Genomic DNA, 10,546 nt, shown 5'->3' with positions numbered 1-10,546 from the left:
TTCTCCCGCGTAAGATTCGAAGTATCTAGGCCTAGATACTTCAAATCTTACGCAGGAAAAAACCCGAACAACCAAAGATCCACATACAAATACCCGCGAGAACCTCAGAAAACATATACATACATATATATATATTCTTAAGTTTTCACGGGTACTTACATGTATGGTATTCAGCTTTGTTCGAGTATTTTCCCATGTCATTATAGTTGTGCTTTTAAAGTTGTAGCAACGTTTCGGAAGAATCTCACCTGCCATCATCAAGCTTCTGTATTGTGTACAATACAGAAGCCTGATGTGCAACTTTCACCCAAAATCAGGCAAAGCAGATTGAGTTGCTTGCAGAATCACAGATTCACTCATAGATCTACCTTTCTGCAACCTTTCTGAGTCTGCACTGAAAAATAGAAGCTTCAGTCCTAAGGAAGCTTCAACTCTGATCTCAGGCCACTTCTCCCCCACCCCCCCAATCCCCCGAATACCATCCCTGACTGGGCCTCAGGAAAACCTCCTGGGTGAAGGCAAAGCAGTTCAACATCGATTTAGATTAGCTAGAAAGCAGAAATCTGACAGGAGAAGAAAGGAGGGGCCAGCCAGTGCCGCGATTTGCCAGTTCTCCAAACTGGACAGAATCGTAACAACCGGTTCTATTGAACTGGTCCGAACTGGTAGAATCCCATCCCTGGATATATGCACACACACACACACACACACACACACGTACACACACGCACACATTGGTGTATGTGTGTGTGTGTATTACAGAATGCCAGGGTGGGGGTTATCGTATATTTCATTTCAACCATTCTGAACATGAAACTGTATGAAAAAGTTTTCAGAAAGTAAATACATGCAAGCCAAAGGAGTAACTAATTTAGGACAATATCAAGATTTTGTACAAACTAATTCACTAACATCATTTTCTTAAATTTCCTTTTCCCAAAAAAACTTGTGATTTGAGTCATGAATAAAGCACCTCTTTTCCCACGTATTTCATTTTATTTGTTAGACCTTATAAATGCATCCCTCTTGTAATCAGGTATCCCCCTGACATTTATTTGTATTTGTAATGGAAACTTAATTCCAATATTATGTTGAGAACATACTGTTAATTGGAAAGAGCAGTTGGATTGTATGTGTTAATCCTCTGCTCAATGTAGCAATATTTTCTCAAGGGGTTTGTAAAATGAAACCAGAAGAAGATTTGATAACAGAAGGATATTCTTGTCAATGGTTTTCTTATGTACAATTAGCAAAAAAGTTTAAAGCAAATAAAAGTTGTTACATTTTTGAACACAGTAAGACTCAATGTGAAATAGAATTATGTGGTAATCATGAACATGTTATTGCTAAAATGCATAAACTTTTGCTGAAATATGAGACACAAGAAGAAGTGAAAGAACTTACTATAAAATGGGTAAAAATGATGTCCAAAACAGCAAATGGAAAAATATATGTTCTAGCCTTAAAGAGAATTTTTTGTAAAATGATGTATCATTGGTTTTTGTCAACAGAGAAATTGTCTAGAAAAGACTTAACCACCAGTTTGGTCTGGTGGTTAAGGCACTATGCTAGAAAGCAAATAGACCATGAGTTCAAGTCCTGCCTCAATCATGAAAGCCAGCTGAATGACCTTGGACTAGTCAGCCTCTCTCACTCAGCCCAACTCACCTCACAAGGTTGTTATAGGGAAAATAGGAGGGAGAAGGTATTATTTATAAAACTAATAAAGGTGAGGATATACAATAATAAAATAAAACTATTTCAAATCTTGGAAATGTGAATAATATGTAGACACATTTTATTTTTTTTAAGTTTATTTGATTTTTTTTTCTCCTGCCTTTATTACTTTATAAGTAACTCATGGTGGCAAACATGTCTAATACTCCTCACTCCTCCCATTTTCCCCACAACAACAATGTTGTATGTTGGGTTAGATTAAGGGTGGGATTCAACCGGTGTTACTACTGGTTCAGTGAGTACGTTTTTCTGCGTGCGTGTGTAAATAAACCTTAAGCTCTGCCACCTGGACAGCTGAAAAGCACTGCATACAGGTGCTCAGCGTTTGAAAAGCCTCTTTTTTCCTGCTTTTTCAACCTCAGCTGTGCTGTGCAAAGCAGCTGAGGTTGAAAAAGCAGGAAATAAAGAACAGGTAAGAGCCCGGGCGGGTGAGTGGGCCAAACAGCAGCGAACACAAAACCGGTTCGGTGTCTGCTGCTCTTCAGAGCTACCGGTTCTTTAGAACCGGGCAGAACCGGTAGCATCCCACCCCTGGTTGGACTGAGAGAGAGTGACTGACCCAAAGGTCACCCAGCCAGCTTTTATATCTAAGGTAGGACTAACACTCACAGTAGGGGTGGGATTCAAATTTTTTAACAACTGGTTCTGTGGGCGTGGCTTAGGTGGTGGGCGTGGTTAGTGATCATGTGACTGGGTGGATATGGCTTGGTGGTCATGTTATTGGCTGGACGTGGCCAACTCAATATCACTCAGTCGAGGCACACATCTCCTTGCCTGGCCTCTCATGACGGTGGGGATGCTACAACAGTTGTAAGTGTGAAAAATGGTCATGAGTCACTTTTTTCAGTGCCATTGTAACTTTGAATGGTCACTCCACACAAGCAAAATACCAGCAAAGGAGGGGGGAAAAAACTCCAGAGAAGTTCCTGAGACAGGAAGTCTAGTCCTGCCAAGAATGTAATAAGGGTTAATGAAGAGGCAGTTTCTGTAAGCAACACCAGAATGTTTCCTTCCTGCCTTCCTTGCAGGATTAGGCCAGTAATTTCTTCTAACAACCGGTTCTCCAAACTGCTTAGAATGTTAACAACCGGTTCTTGCGAATAAGTGCGAACTGGTAAAATCCCAACCCTGACTCACAGACTCCTGCCTGTGGATATTGAGGCCACCAAAACTGGGGATCTTTCACTTTTATTCTTGGATGGGGTTGAACTTCCATATTCAAGAGCAGTGTCCACCTGCTGAGATTCATAATTCCTGCTCAAAGAACAAATAGCATTGGGGAAGAAGTCCTTTGCATGGTTTCATCTGGTATTCCAGTTGCATCATTTCCTGCATTGGGAAGTCTTTCAATAGTTACTCATACTTTATCATTTCTCAGCTCAACTATTATAAGCTGCCCTTGAAGACTACTCAGGAGTTTCAGCTGGTCCAGAATTCAGTAGTGCAGGCAGTGACGAGTAGCCAGTGTGCCTGTGTCACCTCACTTTGTGAGTTGTAGTGGTTGCCAGTATCCTTCTGGGTGTGATTCAAGGTAGTGGTTATTATCTATAAAGCTTTATATAGCATAAGGCTCAATCATTGGAAGGACTAATTGTCTCCAGTGGTTTATGCCCAAACGGTTAGAGCTGACATAGTGGATATATTTAGAGGCATGGTTGCTCAATGATTTAATGTTGCTGAAGATGGTCTCTGATCCAGTGGTTCAAGTTCTAACACTATGTAGCAGGGTGAGCTCCCATCACTTGTCTCAACCTCTGCCCACCTTGCAATTTGAAAGCATGTTCCATGCAAGTAGATAAATAGGTACTGCTTTGGTTGGGAGATGAATTGGTGCTCTGTGCAGTGAGTGAGATTCCTGCTGGCTCTGGATCTTCCTGGTTGTGGTGCCCATTTATGCAGGGGCTCTGGGTATGGAAGGGGGCCTAGAATGATGCTGCAGGAAAAGCTGCTTGTCTTTCTTTCTGGTGCGAAGCCAGCTCACCCTCGTGTGGTGAACTTGGGTAGTGCACAAGCGTGTCCAACAGAACTAATAAATTGGTAGCCAAGCTACTACTCTGCAATAACAGATTAACAGGAAGGTACCTTGTACTATAGGTTATCTAGTCCAAACCCACCACCCAAGTAGGAGACTCTACACCATCTCTGACAGATGGCAGTCCAATCTCTTCTTTAAAGCCTCTAGTGATGAAGCTTCCACAACATCCAATGGCAAGCTGTTGCACTGGTTGATTGTTCTTACAGTTGGAAAAGTTCTCTTTATTTCTAGGTTGAATCTCTTCTTGATCAGTTTCCATCCATTATTCCTTGTCTGACCTTCAGGTGCCTTGAAAAATAGCTTGACCCCTTCCTCTCTGTGGCAGCCCCTCAAGTATTGGAACACTGCTATCATGTCTCCCCTGGTCCTTCTCTTCACTAGACTAACCATGCCCAGTTCCTGTAGAATAGTGGTCTCCCGGCTAATATAACAATGCCATACGCTAACAATAACAATAGTGGATATATTCAACATTCTTGATCAATTTGTACCACCTATCAGAAGCTTTTAAGTGCAACTATACCTTTTCTGTTACAGCAGAAAGCATTCTGCTTTCTGGGCTCCTGAGATCTGGGTGGTTGCCACATTGGTGGTGTTCCACATTGGTGGTGTTATGGCTTGTTCCACATTGGTGGTGTTATGGCTTGGTTCCAAAAAGCCTTAAAGACCTGATTGTTTTCCTAGGCCTTGGGTTAGAGTGCATGGAGCTCCTTGCTTGATTTTTTTTTTGCATGTTTCCCATATATTGTACTGTTGTATAGCTGGATTCCCCATTTTATTAATTGAGTTTTATTGTTTTTTTAATCTTGTTTTATTTACATTATGAGCCATCATCCAGAGTTGGATTGAAGTTGTGTGGATCAAAAACTCAATCAAACAAGCAAAGAAATAAACATCTTGCAGCCATTTTGTATAATTTTTATTTTATTCACATTTATAAATGTGAAGTATGTCCTATCTTTCATCTGCTTCTTAGTTGTTCATAAAAAAAGTATACTGCAATGAACTGAAACATTGCAAAATAAAAACAGTTAGTAAATCAAACATTAAGCAATCAAGCACCAAAGGATTCCCCCGGGATAAAATTGCCTTCAAACTTCAGGCATGTGAAACTGAAATTTCATAAAAGTACAAAAAAGGTAGGGGTTTCAGATGCCAGACTTACAATCTTCCAGGTTTTTTATCCGTCCATCCATGTCTGTCTGTCTGTCTGTCTGTCTGTCTGTCTATCTATCTATCTATCTATCTATCTATCTATCTATCTATCTATCTATCTATCTATCTATTTTAGAAACTGCCCATCTCACTCACACAGCATTCTGGGCAATGTACAATTAAGAACATAATTCTTTTTCTTTTGACACACACACACGCCATGTGGGAAATAAGATCTTTATCTGGAATTTTAACAAAGTGATAATAGCCACCAGATGTATTTGTCAAATTTACTTATGACCTAATTCTCAGTAATTCTGGGCAGTGAGCAGATCTGAGTCCATAGTCAGTAATCTATCCTTTTAATAGTGAAGATTACAAAAGGAAATGCACTGAAGATTGCTTTTATTATTTGATTTGATTTATGCAATGATATCATACAAAATGCTGAACTTTTAATGCCCATTATTATGTATAGACCAAAGGTGGTATTCAGCCAGTTCTGACAGGCTCTGGAGAATCAGCAGCAGAAATTTTGAGTAGTTCGAAGAACCAGTAAATACCACCTCTGGTTGGCCCCACCCTCATCTATTCACTGCCTCCCAAGTCCCAGTTGATCAGCTGGGTCTTCTTTGGTTGCCCTGCACAGGAGAACCGGGGCTGGAAATCAGGTTAGTGGGGTGGGGAGAGATGAGGATTTTACAGTATCCTTCCTCTGGAGTGGGGTGGAAATGGGGATTTTACAGTATCCTTCCCCTGTCATGCCCACCAAGCCATGCCCACAGAACCTGTAGTAAAAAAAAATTGAATACCACTACTGGTATAGACATTGTATATATATTGTTCATCTGTTGAATTAATTGTGTTAAGTTACAAAATGTGAAGAGCATGTGAATACATATTATACAATATATATAGTGTACTCACATTGTGTATATAATGTACTCACATTATATATATAATGTACTCACATTATATATATAATGTACTCACATTGTATATATAATGTACTCACATTATATATATAATGTACAAGATTAAATATTTTATATATAAAGAATAACATCACAGATCAAGGATGAATACAAAATAGCAGTTATAGACAATGTTTAAGTTTGTCTTAAAATCTTTAAAAGAAGATATAATCCTTCTGCCTTTCAATGAATCCGTGTATCTGATAGATGGAATAGTTACCGATATATAGAAATGCACTTTTATTTTCATTTGTGTCATTAAATTGTTGCCTGAAAGTATATTGGAAGGAATAGGAACAATTCCACAATTCGAGTACCCTTTCAGTAACGAAGCAGGCTGTTGTATAGCTTGAATAAACTCTGTTTTGTAATTTGAGTCGGAATTTGAGCTTTTCTTTTATATTTCTCATGAATGAACATGCATCTGTGGAAATAATCAGGAAGAAAAGCCAGAAATCAGAGCATGCTAAATATAGTCCTGCAGGCAAATTTTAAGGTGTATTCCTCCTTCTGAAAAATCTGTGTTTGTGCTTAGTGACTGATATATTAGAATTGGAAATTTAATTTGATTCCAGGAAAGTGGCACCACTTGTCTGATTATGACTGGTTTTGTAAGGTAAGGAAGATTATCAGGTCCTTAGGCTAGCCTTGGATATTGAAACAAGCTCTGCAAAGAAGGTGATGACAAATCACTTCCAAAACTCTGCCAAAAGAACCCTGTATTTCCTGGAATACACAATTCTGCAAATACAGCAAGACTGTTGCATTACATCTCAGGGAGGAGAACATTCCACTGGCTAGAGGACTGGGTTTTGCATAGCATACCTAGGCTCACACTCCAAAATTGGGCATGGCTGGGATCCAAGCTGACAAAACCCTTTTAGGAATGTTAAGGGATAAACCTTCAGAATAAGAAGCCATGAATTAAGATTTGGTTGGCAGAGTTACCTATGGTATGATAAAGTTAAAGTAAATGTTAACCTCAACTATCATTTTTGTCAGATGTGCTATTTTGAGATTTGGAATAAATATAAAACATGGTTTTCCATGAAGGTGCCTCTTTGGGTTTTCCCGGGGGAAGCTTTTTTTAGAAAAGAAATGGTGATGAGGCCAAACTGGTGGACTTATGATAAAATAATATATTTTAACTTAGGGGACCCTACTCTCAGATCTAAGGAGGAATAGAATCAGAAGATCATGTTTTTCATTGGTGTACATGTTTACAACTGAAAGAAAGATTGATAAAAAGAATCATGGGTTTAATTTTGTTAAAAATGAACTGGATATTCTACAGTGTGGTAGTGGTTGAATTTAAATCTGGAAAATGAACAAGTAAAGCATTATATGATTCAGTGGGCAAGGGATTTTGGATATATGTAATGCTTAAACAGTGGGAGAATGTGTGGAATAAAGGTTTAAAGCAGGGTTGTCCAACCTTGGCAACTTTAAGACTTGTGGACTTCAACTCCCAGAATTCCTCAGCTTTGCTGGCTGAGGAATTCTGGGAGTTGAAGTCCACAAGTCTTAAAGTTGCCAAGGTTGGACAACCCTGCTTTAAAGTTTACATTAAACTATAATTTAAAAGAAAATTTCTATAAGATGATGTATCATTGGTATTTAACTCCAGAGAAATTGTCAAGAATATATAAAGGTAGCTCAAATGAATGTTGGAAATGTAAATGTAAAGAAGGGACTTATTTATCATCTATGGTGGACGTGTGATAAAGCAAAGAAATATTAGAGTAGGATTCATATCTTAATACAAAATATTCTTAAAGTGAATATAGAAAGAAAAACCAGAGACTTTTCTTTTGGGTTTAATGAAACAAGACTTGGGAAAAAAATTCAGAACTCTGATGTTATATATGTTGACAGCAGCAAGACTACTCTATACATAGAAATGGGAGGTCACCTCGATTCCCACAATGGATGAATGGTTCCAAAAACTGATGGAGTTAGCAGAGATGGCTAAATTGACTGCTTTGATCAAAGAAAAAAAATATATAAATACTTTCATTTTTATTTGGAAACCACTTCTGGATTTTGTGCTTGAGGTGGAAAAAATGAAACTTTGATTTGGGGGTTTTCTCTGTGCCTCTGATATCACAAGGCCTCTCTTGACTCATGGATCTCGTTAGGCCTTCTGATATCAAAGGCATCGAGAGGGAGGAAGCAGATCAAGTGACATCTAAAGCATTGCTAGTAGAAGATGAAAAATGAACTCTACCAAACATGGGTAAGAGCTACTATTAAAGCCTACCTCATGACAATTTGTGTGATGAAACAGAAATACTTCACAGCACAAATTGCCTCTGCAGATAATTGCCCCCAATGGCCCTCTTCAAGTTGATCTGATATCTTCCAGGGAGGGAGGACATGGAGGATTTGCTGGATTTTTGCCAAATAAAGTACTGAGATTTGTTCCCAGCTGGATGTTGGTGTGGACATTGGTCCAGTAGAGATGCCCAGGGCAGGTGCTTGCCCACTTATCTGAGTATGAATAGTCCTTGTTTCTCTGAAGAAATGAACAGGATCCTAGAGAATGTGAGCTTAGCTACCTGTGTTTTAAACTTTTGTCCTTCCTGGCTGATAAAACTTCTTGGGAGGTGATGTGTAGGTAGATACGGGTGGTGGTCATACATCTCTGGAGAAGAGGATGGTGCCTCAGCCCTTTAAGGATGCTGTAGTTCGTCGCCTTTTAAAGAAACCAACAGTTTTTGCCTTATCTCAAAACTTCCCTTCCTGGAGAAGGGGGTTGAGAAGGTGGTTGTACTGCAGCTCCAGGCAATCCTGGGAGAAATGAATTATCTGGGATTTAGGCCTGGATAGGAGATTTAAACAGCATTGGTTGCATTTTTTAATGGTCTTTGGTGGGTGCAGGATGAGAGTAGTACATTCATCCTTGCTCTACTTGAGTCCTCGATGGTTTTCAATACTAGTGACCATGATATCCTTCTGGAATAAGTTGGGGGACTGGAAGGGGCGGGGCACTATATTGTCCTGAGTTTTTTTTCTTTCTTCAAGGCCATTTCCAGTTGGTGTTGATTGGGAACAAGAGACTTGACCCTTGGTTGGGGCTTTGCAAGGTCCCTGAAGAGTTGGTGCTTTCTCCACTCTTGTTTTAACATCTACATGAAACTGCTAGGTGAGACCATCTGTAGCAATGGGGTGAGATTTCATCAATATGCTGATAATTGGCAACAATGAACTAGGACAGTGATGGCAAACCTTTTTGTTGTGGTGTGCCAAAAGTGTGTATGCGCCAGCACCCACAATGCAATGCGTCCTGCATCCCCTGCGCATGTGTGTGCAACATCCCCGCCCCCACTCCCTTACCTGCACTGTGCATGTGGATGCCTCCCAGCCGATTTTCAGCCCATTCGAGGTTGTTTCCTGGAGGCTCAAGGGAAGCCTCTGCAGCCTCAGGAGGCCAAAAAGCGGGCCTTCTGGAAATGCGCAAGTGCCCATTTTCAGCCTCCGGAGGGCCTCTGGAGCCCGGAGGTGGCTGTTTTTGCCCTTCCAGAGGCTCAAGGGAATCCTCTGCAGCCTTGGGAGACTGAAAACGGGCCTGTTTCAGCACTTCCGATATTTCTGTAAGGCCCATTTTTCGGCCGCCCAAGGCTGCAAAGGCTTCCCTCAAGCCTTCAGGAGGGCAAAAACGGCCTCCTCCCAGGCTCCAGAGGCCCTCAGGAGGCTGAAAACGGGTATTTCTGGAAGACCTGTTTTTTTGGCCTCCTGAGGCTGTAGAGGCTTCCCTCAAGCCTCTTGGAGGGCGAAAACGGCCTCAAACGGGCTGAAGATCAGCTGGGAGGTGCATGCATGCACAGTGCAGGTAAGTTTGGCTGGGGCTTGCGTGCCCGCACAAATGGCTTTGTGTGCCACTGTGGCACGCTTGCCATAGGTTTGCCATCACAGAACTAGGAAAATGGCTTCCTAGTTGTAGATGTCTGCTCATAGTGAATTAAGCAATACTTAATGGATGGATGGATGGATGGATGGATGGAAGGAAGGAAGGAAGGAAGGAAGGAAGTCTTTTCCTGCTGCCTGGAGGCTGTTGAGGTCTGGATGGGGAGCAATTGGTGAAAACTAAACACTGGCAAAATGAAGTGGCTTGGATCTGGAACGCCTTGATTCTTGGAAATTACCATCTTTGATGGTAGATGGGGTTCAAGAGTTGCGAGTCCAGGAGAACCCCCAGACAAACCCAGTGCATAATCTGGGGGTTCTCCTGGACTCACAACTCTTGCTCAAGGAGCCAGTGCTGGTCATGCATGGTCAGGAGAGCCTTTGCACAACTGCCTGTTATACGCCAGTTATGCCCATTCCTGGACCAACAGACCTTCCCATAGTCACCCTATTCCCTGCTGTCTCCCATGTGAATTATTGTAATGTGCTCTTCACAGAGCAGCCTTTGAAGAGCATCCTGAAGCTTCCATTGGCATCTTCTCTGCTCAAAATGCATTGGCCCACATGATTTTATGCAAGTCCAAACATGTACATGCATCACCTCTTTTGCAGGAGCTGTGCTGGTTACCAGTTTGTTTCAGGGTGCTATTCAAAGAGCTAGTTATCACCTTTTAAACCCTTTCTGGCCTGGGGCCAGGTGATTTGAAAAACCCCCTCTTCTTAACTACATCTATCTGGC

Source organism: Pseudonaja textilis, chromosome 2 (assembly GCF_049901715.1).
Source record: "Pseudonaja textilis isolate UNSWEBS1 chromosome 2, rPseTex1.2, whole genome shotgun sequence".
NCBI classification, from domain to species: domain Eukaryota; kingdom Metazoa; phylum Chordata; class Lepidosauria; order Squamata; family Elapidae; genus Pseudonaja; species Pseudonaja textilis.
Note: the sequence above shows the minus strand (reverse complement) of the source record.